Source organism: Eschrichtius robustus, chromosome 8 (genome assembly GCF_028021215.1).
Source record: "Eschrichtius robustus isolate mEscRob2 chromosome 8, mEscRob2.pri, whole genome shotgun sequence".
NCBI lineage: Eukaryota > Metazoa > Chordata > Mammalia > Artiodactyla > Eschrichtiidae > Eschrichtius > Eschrichtius robustus.
In genome coordinates this window covers 108,437,161-108,454,708 of record NC_090831.1, presented here as the reverse complement: position 1 = coordinate 108,454,708, position 17,548 = coordinate 108,437,161, and the positions used below count along the sequence as shown (strand labels likewise).

The 17,548-nt window shown below is 39.2% G+C and overlaps 1 long non-coding RNA gene across 1 annotated transcript in view; it reads left to right on the top strand.

Annotated features, from left to right (window-relative positions):
• Positions 1-17,548, top strand: part of LOC137768561 (uncharacterized) — a 164,898-nt gene that overhangs the window by 101,378 nt on the left and 45,972 nt on the right. Inside the window, exon 4 of the long non-coding RNA XR_011074758.1 lies at positions 3,992-4,046. This is a non-coding gene — a long non-coding RNA (uncharacterized lncRNA). The remainder of the gene's footprint in view (positions 1-3,991; positions 4,047-17,548) is intronic.

Sequence of the window (17,548 nt, the reverse complement as noted above, 5' to 3'; positions counted from 1 at the left end):
TGTAATCATCATGGGTTTCTCAGGGGAAAAGTCTGTGCAGAAAAGCGTAGCTTCCTCAGTGATGTGCAAACATTCCTTCTGGGCTAAGCTCAAACTGGCACAGCTGACAGAGGTCAGCGTTGGACCATGTTGGCCTAAGCCTGATTTTAAGAAGAATACTTGTGTTTGGGGTTTATCCTGCTGTACATCAATAGATCTTCAAGTGGAAAATCTTCATGTTAAATAGTCATTAACTCCCATGGCCACATGTATTCAATGATCTTTCTCCTCACTTAGAGGAGCCTTTTATTCTCAGAGTAAATGAAAAATGCTCATACACAGTGGTGACCAGTGTCACAAGTACTTGAATGTGCAATTCTTTTGTAATGTGGTGTGGTGATGTTTTGTCTGTTTGATCTTTTCCACTGTCTGTGATGATCATATATTACTTCTTCATAGCTAAAAATCCACTAAGTTTTCTTTTATAAAAGTAATAATTGAAACAAAAAAACCCCTTTAGTGATAAAAAGATTGACTGCTAAAATCAGCCATTAAATGAGTTAGAGCTAATCCTAGGGCATTTTCTTAAAGTTCCACGAAGAGTTTGTCAGCTTTTTAGAAGCACTGCTGTGCGTCACTGCTGCACTCCAGTCCAAGCCCCTGTATTTTCTTGCCTGGGCTGTTTCAGAAGCCTAATAACTGGTCTTGCTGCTCCCTCCCTTGCTCTCGCTTCAGTCTGTTCTCAACCCAGCAGCCAGATCATACTTGCCTCTGCCCCAAACACCTCTGTTGCATTGCAGGGCCCTCAAAATAAAAGCCAAAGACCTTTGGGTATCCTAACAAGGTCACTGTTTGCCTCTCTGACCCCACATCCTACTACTGTCTCCCATGCATGCCCCAGGTCAGACAGGCCACACTTCTGTCTCAGGGCCTTTGCATTTGCTGATCCTCTGTCTGGAACTGTCTTTCCCAAGATGTCTACGTGACTTTTTCCCAAAAGAGTCATGGTCTTTGTTCATATGTCAGTTTCTCAGTGAGACGTTCCTTGACCATCCTATTTAAAATTTAACACCCCCCCGACATATTTTACATTTTACAAACATACCTCATTTGATTGCACTTTGCTTTATTGCATTTTGCTTTATTGTGCTTTGCAAATGTTGTCTTTTTACAAATTGAACGTTTCTGGCAACTCTGTGTGAGATGATGGTTAGCATTTTATTGCAATAAAGAATTTTTAAGTTAAAGTATTTTTTTTTTTTTTTTTTAGACATAATGCTGTTGCACACTTAATAGACTACAGTATAGTGTAAGCATAACTTCTGTATTCACTGGGAAACCAAAAAATGTGTGTGACTTGCTTTACTGCGGTCTGGAACCAGCCCTGCAGTGTCTCCAAGGTATACCTGTGCTTAACATATGTTCATTGTCTGTCTCCTCCTAGAACGTTACCTCCTTGAGAAGCAGGGGTTTTGTCGTGTTCATTATGTGTCCACAACACCTAGAACCATGCCTGGCTTATTCAGGTGCATGCTGTTTGTTGAATGAATGAGTGAAGTTGGCCCTTTCTAGGCCCCGATGACTAGATGTGAATGTAGAGCCAAGGGCATTGTGGAACTTCTTCCTATCAGTTTTGTTCTCATTCTCATTACATAAGAGAACTGAAATGTTAGAACATCTTTAAAGTGTAAACCACAGCTGTGAGCCATTTAAAACATTCTGTGCAGCGAGTTAGGAAATGTCGATTAGTTGTTGATTTGTAAGGCAAATAGGAGAATGACACAGTCAGTACACACCAGGTCTCCTGTGTGCCAAGTGTGCAGAGTCAGGCCCCAGGGACAGGAGGAGGTGCAGCGTATGGGGCCTCCTTCAGAGAGCTGCGCACTTTGTTGCTGTCGGCCCCGTAGTCACAGAGGCATCCCACAGCAAACTCAAAGCCTCTCATGCCCCCCTCCGAGGACCACTGCTTTGGGTGCCTTGTGCACATGCGTGCATGTATATTTATTTGTTTTCCAGTGTTGTCTCAGCAAGGGTTTCCTTTGGCCGCAATTTATGTTTTCCTTTTTGTTTACCGTGTTTCTTAGTAGCCCACTGCCACAAGTCCTGTCTGCAGAGGTGCTACTCAAATGTATCTTGAACTTTGTGCCGTTTCTCTTTTAGTATCTTAAGATTTATTTTGGCTGTGGAAGTCTAGGAAACAGTAAAGTTACGGAAGTGAGTTAGACAGTGCCCATCTAATTATTGACCCCCCCAGGGGCAGGACACATCAGGGAGGATGGAGCCCATTCAGGAAAGCCATATGGTCTGCCTGGCAAAATGATCCCTGTTTTGGCAATGGATACAGCAGGTTCTAACGGCCCAAAGCCATCAGTCATTCATTAAAATATCTCTTGAGTGTCCACTGTTGTGGAACATGCTAATAAAATGAGCACAGTATTCACCTTTACGGAGCATCTTACAGTCTAGTGAGAGACATAAACGTAAATTAAATAATCACATAAATGTGTAATTATAAACGGTAGTAAGTGCTACAACGGAGAAGATCAAGATGCTATGGGAGCTTAAGATAAGGGAATGTCCTAGTCTGGGGTCGTGTGACATATGAGCTAGGAGCTGCAGACGACTAGGCACGTATGTGCTTTGTGGGGAAGGTGCAGAAGTATGTGCATTAGTTTCCGGCCAGAGGAAACGAGGTGTGCAAAATCTCTGAGGTGTTGAGGGATCTGTGCATTTAAGAGAGTAAAAGGAGACCAGTGTGGCTGAAGTGTGAGGGTGACAGGAATAGTGTGCACGGAGGAGGCTGGAGGGGTGAGCTGGGCCAGACCAAGGCTTGAGAGTCAGCTCTCGGGTATTTATCTTTAGACCCATGCAGAGCATTAAAGGAGTCGAAGTAGGGCTGAGCCATCACCTGTTTTCTATTTTTAAATGTTTACTCTGGACACTTTGTGGATAATAGATTGGAAGGGAGGAAGCGGAAGCTGGGAAAATAGCAAGAAGTGTTTCGTGTTTGTCCAGGAGAAGGCTGATAGCAGCTTGGACTAGGATGGTGGTGGTGGAGGAGGTGGGAGAACACTTGTCTGGAGAGAGAGTATCGGAGGCCACTGGCGTCTGGACTGTCCTTGCTCTGACATGCTCACCCAACAACCTGCCGTTCATTTGGCTTGATCTGCCTGTATGGTACCCATACCTGGGATTTCAGGAAGTATTTATTGACCAAAGAAATGTGAATATGTTGGTCAGGCTGGATGGAGCAAGTGTCCAGGCTGTCTGATTGATATATTTTTCATTGGAAATGAATCCATAGGCTTTGTGGCTTATCTGTCAATCTTTTATGAGCTTTGTGAACATGAATCAGTATTGATAAACATCATCATTTTTGGAACCTTAGTGAGATAGACTTTTGGAGCCAGCAGAGGGAGGGACAGAACCTGGACAGTTGTGGGTTCCCCGAGGTAAATGTCACCTGGTGGAGACTCTCTGAACTGCTACCTTTCCTAAGCAACACCCTCTTCTTTGATGAATGCTTTCCCATTATCATTTTTAAAATTTTTAAGTAGATCTGTAATATCAATAGCTATATTCACCAATTGTTTCTATCTTTAGAACAGCAATTATTTCACCCAGTGGGGAAGGGTGCTGCCACCTTAAAAAAGAATTTCAGAGGGAACGTAGTTAGGAAAGGCATATTAAACGTAGAAGGATTCAGAGTCAAGGAGAATCTTACCCTACATTGTTTCCCTATGCATCTATCTTTTTATTATTATGCCATGTTGATTTCTTTTGAAGTCATAAAATATTTGTTTTTCAAATCTCTTATTATCGATACATGTAATGATATTGTCTTAATGGTTTTATTTAGGAACTCAGTAAAGTTAGGCAGTTGAAATAATTCACTAAAGTTTAATGAAGCCCCGTTGGTACTCTCAAGTCCAGAAGATATCAAACAATGACATAGAACATTATGTGTGCATTTGTGACCACTCACTAACAATATTTTCCTCATCTTTTGCAGGAGAAAATGGAAAAAACAGAGGTACTTGAATGGAACCGAATAAACCACTGAACAGGTAACTACATTATCAGGGGTTGTGTACACATTAATTAGAGTTAAAATATTTGTGAAGTCCTTAGAAGGTTACCTGGCACGCAGTAAGTAACTACATAAGTGTTTGCTACTATTAAGTTCCTTTAGCTGTACCTGAGCCTAAAATAAACCAGTCATACATCCAAAAACTACCCCAAAAAAAACAAACCATTTGCCCCTAAAGCAAGTGTGAACATCACTGGTAAGTTCTGACATGGTCTCTGTGTGACCTGTTACCGTGGCCTGAGAAACTTAATTTCTTAATCTTTGAGCACTCTTAAGCAGTTGAATACCCATTCACTTTTGCTTTTGAGCACTCAATTCATGATGACCTTGTGTCAGATCAGTTTCAGTTTTTTGAAACAAAACAAGCTTCTTTACAACTCTTGAAGAGCTTATCATTTGTGGAGATGGCTTCGTTTACAGGTAGCCACTGAAATGGCTTGTGGATAGTTAGTAAAGGTAGAGAGGATGGCATTAAGAACAGGACTCACATTTTCTGATGATGCCGAGATTACTTGGAATAAGAAGTTTCAAACTATTGACCCTGCCCAGGCACTGCCTTCACATCACAGAACTGTCGGTGTTATTAAGACCTACGGACACATTCAACAAACATTGATAAGGGGCCTATTATGTGCCAAGTGCTGTGCTTGGCCTTGGGATTGCCAAGTTGAACATGTCACCTTTCTCCTCACCCACCCCATCTCTCTGGATCTGTACCGGTTCCTGCCTTCTTTACCTCGCTGTGGGGGAGACTGGGGTCTCCTGGCCGGAGTGATGCTCTAGATCCCACCTTCCCTGTCACCTTCAGCTCTTCTGTCTCCCCCGGCTGCACTCCCTCCACTCTTTATTCAGGGTGGGGAGAAAAACTCTGGGAGTGGAGACCCCGCAGTCTGGTTTGGTAGTGTTAGACATTTCTCTAGAAGGCCTGCTTTCCCTGGACTTCTGTGTCATAGTTCACATAGTTCATTTTAAATATTCCGTGGTTTTGTGTTTTGCCATGCTTCCCCTCTGGCATTTGGGGATATTATTATCTTTGGAAGTTAGTTTTCTATTCAGAAGTGTGACATTATTAACTTGAGGGAGGTGGGCACTAGTGGTGTGCTCATGTGTCAGTGGTTCTCATACCTTTTTATTGGAACCCACAGGAAGAAATACATGTCACGTTAGGACCCAGTGCACGCACTTGCACACATGGATGTATGGTTTCCTGATACATCTTCACTATATGTGAGTGTGATAGAATTTTCTAGTCTATTGTATTCTCTATCACTTTTTCTTTTTTCTCTTTTTTCCCTCTTCATTTTAACGTTCCTCATAACCTACCAGATGGGTTTCATAACCTACTAGTCAGTAGTGCTTTGACAGACTGGCAGTATTTTTGTGCTATGGTAGGGGCACCCGCTTTCTTGCCTTTCTGTCCACATTCTGTGGTAGGGTGTGTGTATCTTTTATCCCTAAACGCCCCGCCCCCCAACTTGCCTTAACTTAGTTCTTTATGTGCGAAACTCTCTCCGTTTGTAACTTAGCTTATGTTTCTGTTTTGTCACATCCCATTCACTCCTCAACTTTCTTTCTGTTTGAACTTTGACATTCCTCTCCTGACCAATAGACAAGAATTACTATTTCAAATGAAATAGATACCTCTGTGCTATTCGATCTTGCATATTAAATATAATTTTTAAAAAGTAAAACACATGTATTTTTCATTAATTTCAGTTTTTACTAAACTTTCATAGTGTGCAGGAAAGCTTGTATATTGGAATGCATTGAAGTTACCCACTTTTTTTTTTTAAATTTATTTATTATTTTATTTTATTTTATTTTTGGCTGTGTTGGGTCTTCGTTTCTGTGCGTGGGCTTCCCCCAGTTGCGGCAAGTGGGGGCCACTCCTCATCGCGGTGCACAGGCCTCTCACTATCGCAGCCGCTCCTGTTGTGGAGCACAGGCTCCAGACGTGCAGGCTCAGTAGTTGTGGCTCACGGGCCCAGCCGCCCCGCGGCATGTGGGATCCTCCCAGACCAGGGCTCGAACCCGTGTCCCCTGCATTGGCAGGCAGATTCTCAACCACTGCACCACCAGGGAAGCCCCAGAAGTTACCCACTTTAATCACTTAATCTCCTTAAGTATTTTTAGGATTTCTGGCTCAGCGTCTAATAAACTGAAATGCATTCATGCTATATCACTCAGTCAGGGAGCTGATACGTAATGAGGGAAAAGGATTTCATGGTAAAACTTGATTCCTTACCTTCATGTGTTTGTTCTTTCTTAATGGGACTATAAAATGATGGTTTAGTAAAGCACCCAACAAGCCAGGATCTATTCAAAACTTTTGGAAATGATAATTCACTCTTCCAAGATAGTTAAGAATTTCATTTTAAATGTAGGTTTGCAGCTTGATTCGTTAGATGAGAGATACATTTGGTTCTAGTTTTAAGGCTAGTGCTGGAAAAACAAGAAGCTAAAATCTATTGCTTAATCTGTTTTGAACCCCTTATCACAGTATCGTGGTGACTTCTGTGCAGTGCTAGCAAAATTCTCACTGATTTCAGAGACAAGTTTATTTATAAAAGCATCATAATTATATACATCTAAGATTACTCAGTATGTACAATAAATTTTAATGGTTATAATGTGCAAAATGGTTCTTTTAACCTAAGATAAACCAGTATTCGCCTGTCTTTGAAGATTATTTCTAAGGTTTATAGGCAATAAATGAGACAGAATATCCCAGTTTGCTGAGTTAAAAAGATCTCTTTTGAGTAGTCATAGAAGTTTCTAAATATTTTGTTATTGAAGCCAAGCCAAAGTTCATTTGGTTCTTTGAGTATGTTCTTATTTCAGTCATGATTAATGAAGCCTTTCCATATAATTATAAATATAGCATATTTGCCAAAATTTAGCCAAATGTTAAATTATTATATTGTATTATTTTATATTATTATCATATTACTTAGCCAAGTATTATAGGTGAACACATTCCTATACTTTACAATGATTTTAAATGCCATATAGCACAATTTGGATTGCTTTGTTTTGCCCTATCTAGGGTTTGAAAGTATTGTGAGAAGAGAATAAAGCAGACTTTGACAGCTAGTAGATGTTAAGGTATATTTACCAAAATCCTTTGAAAAAAATCATTATCTAGGATTTCATTTTGATTTCCCTTTCTTTTTTACTTTCTAAGGCAATTTTAAATGAATCATAAAATTTTTTTCCATTAAATAAATAGAGCACGCACAACAATAAAATTTTCTGATGTTTTCTTCTTAGTCTTAATTAATTAAGGGGCACTAACTTCTTCCTGGACGACTGTTCCTCAGATATATTCTTCCTTCTTTTACTCACTAATTTCTTTGAAGATTGATTAAATCGGTGCAGTATTCTACAGCCATGTGCATTTATATCATTTGGGCTAGGACACAATTAATGCATCATCTCTGCGTGGAAGAGGACCTAGGTGCAGGTGATGCAGTGGTACCTTTCTGGCAGTCATATCGTCTCCAGGCAGTTGAAGGCGAGTCCTAGTAAGATGCCAGAGGGGCTGGACTGGTAGTGATCCAGAGCCCTCTCTAAATTGAGGAAAAACAAAAGGGAGTATGCATAGAGCTAATGGAAAATCCTGTCTCGGAAGAACTGAGTAAGCAGCTCATATATAAATAAACCACGAGGACAAATCCTTCCAGCCTCTCCCAAGATGGCAGTCAGTGCGCTGTAGTTCCCTCATCACATCCCCATCGCCACCGAGACTGTGCCAACCTCGGTCTTGTATTTACCGTTACAGGGGGTTATTTTCATTCCTTTCCATTCTCTGTCCTCTTGCCTTTTGAGACACCTACTACATGTTCTCTTACCTCCCCGATGATTTCTTCCAAGTAACCTTATAAGCAATCCTAAAACTTTGGTGTGAGCCCTGGGTCCTCCCTTTGTCCTGTTCCGTTCCTGACCAGTGAGCTCACAGCATTAGCACAGCATAGGCAGGGGCAGGTGCTAGAAGGTAGTGAAAGAGAGAGTTCAAATAAATACTTTAAAACTACTTCACTTGAATCCCTACTTTTTGAAAAAAATTAAGAAACCATAAAAGGCCTTTAACTAGGAAAAAACTTTTTGTTAAGAGTGAATTCTAGTCTGTTTCCTAGCCTGCTCTTGTTTAGTCCTGGTGCACAGTACATGCCTGGAAGTCAGTAGAAAAACACCAGAATGTATATTTGTTAGTCCCTTTAACCAGCAGCTTTGAGAGTATACAGAAGCAGGAGTTGATCCCTGCCCCCTGCCTGGCTCTGTTCATAGGCATTTGTGCCGCCCCCCGCCCCGCCCCGCGCCCCCATTTCAGAAGGTAAACCCACCTTACCATCGGACAAGGTTGTACTGGCTTCAGAGAATGGCACAGCTGAAAAGGATATTATTGATGGTTCAAGGGGACAAATTACAGCAGAAATCTGAACAGTATTTGGGAACATGAACTACCGTGAGTATAATAACCCCCAAACAAGAACAACATGTATTTTTAAAAGTATTTATTTCATACTTGTCCAGTTTTTCTGGCCATTTTCCTTTATTCATTTTCTGTGAGGGGAAACTGAAGTGAAAATAGAAACTATTTTTATCCCCTTTATTAAGGCACCTACTAGATTGATCATGAGAAGCATGAGAAGTCAAGTCAGGTAGCCAAGCACTTCTTTTAAAAGCATGAATAAAAGAAAAAGAAGACAGTAAACAACAAGATACGACATAGTGTGTTATGGGTTGCTAGTTTTGAACTTCAGTCCTTCACAGCACTAGAGCCTAAGTATTTATGTTGTCAAGAAATAAAGTAAGTGTGGACTTCCCTGGCGGTCCAGTGGTTAAGATGCTGTGCTCCCAGTGTAGGGGGCACGGGTTCAGTCCCTGGATGGGGAACTAAGACTCCGCATGCCATGTGGTGTGGCCAAATAAAAAAATAACAACAACAACAAAAATAAAGTAAGTGAAATGCTTGGTTCATTCTAAGTGCTAAGGACGTGCAGCTGGTATTGTTGACACATACAAAGATACTCGGTGGCGCTCTCAGGACATTCTTTTAGTCATGTTTCCTATAGTTCAGGATGGGTTTGTTTTGATCTATCCTATTTTTTTGTGATAATTTGTGTGGCAAAGAAAACAGTGAGGTTAATAGCCTTTATTATTTCCTACGTGCTAAGCATTGGTTGATGAGTGTGAGGGGAGATACTGCCACCATCCCAGTTTTACAGAATGTGTTTGATAACAGAAGGTTCTAGTCAGTTCCCAGCAGAGACCATAGTCTCATCAGAACCAAATGGTAGTTGGCTTTAAGTAATGTTGCAGCAATATTTAAAGGCTTAAAAAGCTTTTTTACATTGTTAATTAGCTGTGATAGCCACACAAGGAAAGTACTCCTTATTAAAAGAGGGGGTTTTCACAGAGTAAAAAAGTAACTCAGATTTTCCTAAGTTTGTAGCATTACTTTCATATTCTTGAGGTTAAAGATTTTTAAGTAAATATTTGCAATTTACAATCTATTGTTTAGTCCTCAGGGATAGAATAGTGTAATATAAGAAAATTGAAAGTAATATTCCCTTTTTAAATGTATATAATCAACATGTTTCATGTATTTCCTGAATATTTGCTTTTTTCAGTTGTACACGATACATCTTGTGATTTCAGTAGGAAATGGACCTTTTAGGCAGACAGATTCCGAAGGATTTCCATATTGGGGGTATGTTATGTCCACATCAATAATTGGAAGAAAATAAATCCAACACCTCTGATTGAAGAGGCAAATAAGTATATATGTAAAATCAATTTTCAGTTTACCACCTTAATGGAAGGGAACATTAGCATGGGTAATCAAAAGTTTTCAGCAGCCAACTCAGCCAGCTTTTTTTGTGTAACAAGGAAATAAAGGCTTACTTCTCTTTAAAGAAAAAAAAAAAAGTTTTCTCTTCACAGTAACTTATCTTCTTGTTTAGTTTTGCTTTGGGTTCGTTGCTTTCTGGAATGCACAGCAGACAGCAGTGGATTTGGAAGTGGCTCAACATATATTTGTAAAATAGAGGAATGTCCCTATAATCTAAAATAAGTTGTAAATATTGCAAAAAGTTTAAATTAATACACAATTAAATTATGGATTTTATTACATTTCCATTGTAGATTCAAATTCATTTGCCTATTCTTAAAACTATAAATGTCCAGGGTAAAACAGGTTAATTAACACTTGAATCTATCTTAACAAGCCCTCCTGTCTCCCATCCCCCACTATTCCTATCTTTTTTTTGTTGTTGTTGACATTTTTTTTTCACACACACACAGTGTATTTTATTTTTACAAGAGATAAATAGACTGACACGAAGCATTGTACATGGATGACCACAACAAAAGCAACAATGATTGCAATTACCAAACCTGAAACACACTCATACTATGTCATAATATTGACATTCAGTCCAGTAATCCTCCACTGTAACAGCTCCTTTACTTTGCAGTGAAAATTGATTTGTATATTCTTTGCCTCTGAGTCCTTGTGGGATTTTTTTTTTTAATTCAGACAGAAAGTCACAAAAATTATACTCATCCTCATCAGTTCACTCAGTCCCATGTAATTAAATTTTTTTTTTCATCTTGATCTTTTGTCAGCACTTTTTTGAGTTCATCAGTTTTTCATTAGAGTTCTGAAAATGCTTATTCATTCAGTTCAGCAGTACAGTCAGTTACCAGAAACCTGTACTTGTCAGAGTCTTTTCCATGAATTTCTTGAAGATGAAACCCTTTAATAGGAACATGTTTGCAAAAGCATCAGAGTACACCCAGAACTGTCTGTAAATGAGAAAAGACTTAAAAATGACCAGTTAAAGATTTGATGAAAGTTCATAATAATGCAGTTGACAAGAAAATTAGTTATTTCTGAGATATACATTTTAAAGTAATAACTAGGATTATTACTTATAACATTATACCAGAACATATAAGATTTTTAGAAATTTCATGTAATGTCTGAAACATTTATATTAACATATTTCCATACATATTTCCATACAAATACAAATATAAGATTTTTAGAAATTTCATGTAATGTCTGAAACATTTATATTAACATATTTCCATACAAATAACCCAATGAAAGTTTAGTATTAGTTGTTTTGTTTGTTTGCTTTTTAATACTGCAGGTTCTTATTAGGCATCAATTTTATACACATCAGTGTATACATGTCAATCCCAATCGCCCAATTCAGCACACCACCATCCCCACCCCACCGCAGTTTTCCCCCCTTGGTGTCCATATGTCCATTCTCTACATCTGTGTCTCAACTTCTGCCCTGCAAACCGGCTCATCTGTACCATTTTTCTAGGTTCCACATACATGCATTAATATACGATATTTGTTTTTCTCTTTCTGACTTACTTCACTCTGTATGACAGTCTCTAGATCCATCCACTTCTCAACAAATGACTCAATTTCATTCCTTTTTATGGCTGAGTAATATTCCATTGTGTATATGTACCACAACTTCTTTATCCATTCGTCTGTTGATGGGCATTTAGGTTGCTTCCATGAACTGGCTATTGTAAATAGTGCTGCAGTGAACATTCGGGTGCATGTGTCTTTTTGAATTACGGTTTTCTCTGGGTATATGCTCAGTAGTGGGATTGCTGGGTCATATGGTAATTCTATTTTTAGTTTATTAAGGAACCTCCATATTGTTCTCCATAGTGGCTGTATCAATTTACATTCCCACCAACAGTGCAAGAGGGTTCCCTTTTCTCCACACCCTCTCCAGTATTTGTTGTTTGTAGATTTTCCGATGATGCCCATTCTAATAGGAGTGAGGTGATACCTCATTGTAGTTTTGATTTGCATTTCTCTAATAATTAGCGATGTTGAGCATCTTTTCATGTGCTTCGTGGCCGTCTGTATGTCTTCTTTGGAGAAATGTCTATTTAGGTCTTCTGCCCATTTTTGGATTGGGGTGTTTGTTTCTTTAATATTGAGCTGAATGAGCTGTTTATATATTTTGGAGATTAATCCTTTGTCCGTTGATTCGTTTGCAAATATTTCCTCCCATTCCGAGGGTTGTCTTTTCGTCTTGTTTATGGTTTCCTTTGCTGTGCAAAAGCTTTGAAGTTTCATTAGGTCCCATTTGTTTATTTTTGTTTTTATTTCCATTACTCTAGGAGGTGGATCAAAAAAGATCTTGCTGTGATTTATGTCAAAGAGTGTTCTTCCTATGTTTTCCTCTAAGAGTTTTATAGTGTCCAGTCTTATATTTAGGTCTCTAATCCATTTTGAGTTTATTTTTGTGTATGGTGTTAGGGAGTATTCTAATTTCATTCTTTTACATGTAGCTGTCCAGTTTTCCCAGCACCACTTATTGAAGAGACTGTCTTTTCTCCATTGTATATCTTTGCCTCCTTTGTCATAGATTAGTTGACCATAGGTGCGTGGGTTAATCTCTGGGCTTTCTATCTTGTTCCATTGATCTATGTTTCTGTTTTTGTGCCAGTACCATATTGTCTTGATTACTGTAGCTTTGTAGTAGAGTCTGAAGTCAGGGAGTCTGATTCCTCCAGCTCCATTTTTTTCCCTCAAGACTGCTTTGGCTATTCGGGGTCTTTTGTGACTCCATACAAATTTTAAGATGATTTGTTCTAGCTCCGTAAAAAATGCCATTGGTAATTTGATAGGGATTGCATTGAATCTGTATATTGCTTTGGGTAGTATACTCATTTTCACAATGTTGATTCTTCCAATCCAAGAACATGGTATATCTCTCCATCTGTTGGTATCATCTTTAATTTCTTTCATCAGTGTCTTATAGTTTTCTGCATACAGGTCTTTTGTCTCCCTAGGTAGGTTTATTCCTAGGTATTTTATTCTTTTTGTTGCAATGGTACATGGGGAGTGTTTCCATAATTTCTCTTTCAGATTTTTCATCATTAGTGTATAGGAATGCAAGAGATTTCTGTGCATTCATTTTGTATCCTGCAACTTTACCATATTCATTAATTAGCTCTAGCAGTTTTCTGGTGGCAGTTTTAGGATTCTCTATGTATAGTATCATGTCATCCGCAAACAGTGACAGTTTTACTTCTTCTTTTGCAATTTGTATTCCTTTTATTTCTTTTTCTTCTCTGATTGCCGTGGCTAGGACTTCCAGAACTATGTTGAATAATAGTGGTGAGAGTGGACATCCTTGTCTCGTTCCTGATCTTAGAGGAAATGCTTTCAGTTTTTCACCATTGAGAATGATGTTTGCTGTGGGTTTGTCATATATGGCCTTTATTATGTTGAGGTAGGTTCCCTCTATGCCCACTTTCTGGAGAGTTTTTATCATAAATGGGTGTTGAATTTTGTGAAAAGCTTTTTCTGCATCTATTGAGATGATCATATGGTTTTTATTCTTCAGTTTGTTAATATGGTGTATCACATTGATTGATTTGCGTATATTGAAGAATCCTTGCATCCCTGGGATAAATCCCACTTGATCGTGGTGTATGATCCTTTTAATGTGTTGTTGGATTCTGTTTGCTAGTATTTTGTTGAGGATTTTTGCATCTATATTCATCAGTGATATTGGTCTGTAATTTTCTTTTTTTGTAGCGTCTTTGTCTGGTTTTGGTATCAGGGTGATGGTGGCCTCATAGAATGAGTTTGGGAGTGTTCCTTCCTCTGCAATTTTTTGGAAGAGTTTGAGAAGGATAGGTGTTAGCTCTTCTCTAAATGTTTGATAGAATTCACCTGTGAAGCCATCTGGTCCTGGACTTTTGTTTGTTGGAAGATTTTTAATCACAGTTTCAATTTCATTACTTGTGATTGGTCTGTTCATATTTTCTGTTTCTTCCTGGTTCAGTCTTGGAAGGTTGTACCTTTCTAAAAATGTGTCCATTTCTTCCAGGTTGTCCATTTTATTGGCATAAAGTTGCTTGTAGTAGTCTCTTAGGATGCTTTGTATTTCTGCGGTGTCTGTTGTAACTTCTCCTTTTTCATTTCTGATTTTATTGAGTTGAGTCCTCTCCCTCTTTTTCTTGATGAGTCTGGCTAATGGCTTATCAATTTTGTTTATCTTCTCAAAGAACCAACTTTTAGTTTTGTTGATCTTTGCTATTGTTTTCTTTGTTTCTATTTCATTTATTTCTGCTCTGATCTTTATGATTTCTTTCCTTCTGCTAACTTTGGGTTTTGTTTGTTCTTCTTTCTCTAGTTTCTTTAGGTGTAAGTTTAGATTGTTTACTTGAGATTTTTCTTGTTTCTTGAGATAGGCTTGTATAGCTATAAACTTCCCTCTTAGAACTGCTTTTGCTGCATCCCATAGGTTTTGGGTCGTCGTGTTTTCATTGTCGTTTGTCTCTAGGTATTTTTTGATTTCCTCTCTGATTTCTTCAGTGATCACTTGGTTATTTAGTAACGTATTGTTTAGCCTCCATGTGTTTGTCTGTTTTACGTTTTTTTCCCTGTAATTCATTTCTAATCTCATCGCGTTGTGGTCCGAAAAGATGCTTGATATGATTTCAATTTTCTTAAATTTACTGAGGCTTGATTTGTGACCCAAGATGTGATCTATCCTGGAGAATGTTCCGTGCGCACTTGAGAAGAACGTGTAATCTGCTGTTTTTGGATGGAATGTCCTATATATATCAATTAAATCTAACTGGTCTATTGTGTCATTTAAAGCTTTTGTTTCCTTATTCATTTTCATTTTGTATGATCTGTCCATTGGTGTAAGTGAGGTGTTAAAGTCCCCCACTATTATTGTGTTACTGTCGATCTCCTCTTTTATAGCTGTTAGCAGTTGCCTTATGTATTGAGGTGCTCCTGTGTTGGGTGCATATATATTTATAATTGTTATATCTTCTTCTTGGATTGATCCCTTGATCATTATGTAGTGTCCTTCCTTGTCTCTTGTAACATTCTTTATTTTAAAGTCTATTTTATCTGATATGAGTATAGCTACTCCAGCTTTCTTTTGATTTCCATTTGCATGGAATATCTTTTTCCATCCCCTCACTTTCAGTCTGTATGTGTCCCTAGGTCTAAAGTGGGTCTCTTGTAGACAGCATATATATGGGTCTTGTTTTTGTATCCATTCAGCCAGTCTATGTCTTTTGGTTGGGGCATTTAATCCATTCACGTTTAAGGTAATTATCGATATGTATGTTCCTATGACCATTTTCTTAATTGTTTTGGGTTTGTTTTTGTAGGTCCTTTTCTTCTCTTGTGTTTCCCACTTAGAGAAGTTCCTTTAGCATTTGTTGTAGAGCTGGTTTGGTGGTGCTGAATTCTCGTAGCTTTTGCTTGTCTGTAAAGCTTTTGATTTCTCCATCAAATCTAAATGAGATCCTTGCCGGATAGAGTAATCTTGGTTGTAGGTTCTTCGCTTTCATCACTTTAAGTATATCATGCCACTCCCTTCTGGCTTGTAGAGTTTCTGCTGAGAAATCAGCTGTTAACCTTATGGGAGTTCCCTTGTATGTTATTTGTTGTTTTTCCCTTGCTGCTTTCAATAATTTTTCTTCGTCTTTAATTTTTGCCACTTTGATTACTATGTGTCTCGGCGTGTTTCTCCTTGGGTTTATCCTGTATGGGACTCTCTGCGCTTCCTGGACTTGGGTGGCTATTTCCTTTCCCATGTTAGGGAAGTTTTCGACTATAATCTCTTCAAATATTTTCTCTGGTCCTTTCTCTCTCTCTTCTCCTTCTGGGACCCCTATAATGCGAATGTTGTTGCGTTTAATGTTGTCCCAGAGGTCTCTTAGGCTGTCTTCATTTCTTTTCATTCTTTTTTCTTTATTCTGTTCCGCAGCAGTGAATTCCACCATTCTGTCTTCCAGGTCACTTATCCGTTCTTCTGCCTCAGTTATTCTGCTATTGATTCCTTCTAGTGTAGTTTTCATTTCAGTTATTGTATTGGTCATCTCTGTTTGTTTGTTCTTTAATTCTTCTAGGTCTTTGTTAATCATTTCTTGCATCTTCTCAATCTTTGCCTCCATTCTTATTCCGAGGTCCTGGATCATCTTCACTATCATTATTCTGAAATCTTTTTCTGGAAGGTTGCCTATCTCCACTTCATTTAGTTGTTTTTCTGGGTTTTTTTCTTGTTCCTTCATCTGGTACATAGCCCTCTGCCTTTTCATCTTGTCTATCTTTCTGTAACTGTGGTTTTTGGTCCACAGGCTGCAGGATTGTAGTTTTTCTTGCTTCTGCTGTCTGCCCTCTGGTGGTTGAGGCTATCTATGAGGCAACCCAACACTGGAGCCTACCTGGGCTCTTTGGTGGGGTTAATGGCAGACTCTGGGAGGGCTCACGCCAAGGAGCACTTCCCAGAACCTCCGCTGCCAGTGTCCTTGTCCCCACGGTGAAACAGAGCCACGCCCCGCCTCTGCAGGAGACCCCCCAACACCAGCAGGTAGGTCTGGTTCAGTCTCCCCCAGGGTCACTGCTCCTTCCCCTGGGTCCCGATGCGCACACTACTTTGTGTGTGCCCTCCAAGAGTGGGGTTTCTGTTTCCCCCAGTCCTGTAGAAGTCCTGCAATCAATTCCCACTAGGCTTCAAAGTCTGATTCTCTAGGAATTCCTCCTCCCGTTGTAGGACCCCCAGGTTGGGAAGCCTGAGGTGGGGCTCAGAACCGTCACTCCAGTGGGTGGACTTCTGTGGTATAAGTGTTCGCCAGTCTGTGAGTCACCCACCCAGCAGTTATGGGATTTGATTTTACTCTGATTGCGCCCCTCCTACCGTCTCACTGTGGCTTCTCCTCTGTCCTTGGATGTGGGGTATCCTCCTTGGTGAAGTCCAGGGTCTTCCTGTCAGTGATTGTCCAGCAGCCAGTTGTGATTCTGGTGCTCTCGCAAGAGGGAGTGAGAGCATGTCCTTCTACTCCGCCATCTTGCTTAATCTATTCCTATCTTTTTAAAGGTGAAATTAGTATAGAATGAAGATCAAAGATATTTGAAGGGGAGAATAAGTCACAGAATAATTTAACCATTTGAATTTGGAATGGGAAGGAAGGCTAGAAGTCATTTACCTTAACCTTTTCAATTTACAGACAAGGAAACTGAGTTTCTGAGAGCTGATAGGACTGCACAAAGCCACAGAGTTATTAAAGGGCAGGACTAATACTGACAGGTAGATAGCACTTCAACCGGGACTTTTAATGATTTTTTTTCAGCTTTATTGAGGTATAATTGACAAATGATATCATAAAATGTTTAAAATGTACAACATCATGATTGATGAACATATACCTTGTGAAAGGATTCTCTTCACTTGAATAATTTTCAAAAATTAATAGTAAATCGCAGTCTTTTTTGTCTTTGCTTTTTATTTTTTAACACACTACTTGGAAAGTGTGTGTCTTAGGAAAAGGTAGTGGAAAGCAAAGCCCACTCATACCGTCGGTACTGTTTTTTCCACTCTGCTCAATTGGGGGCAGCCTGATGGGTACAGATGGGAAAGGAAGAGAGAGGCCCAGTCGTCACTTCAATGACAATGA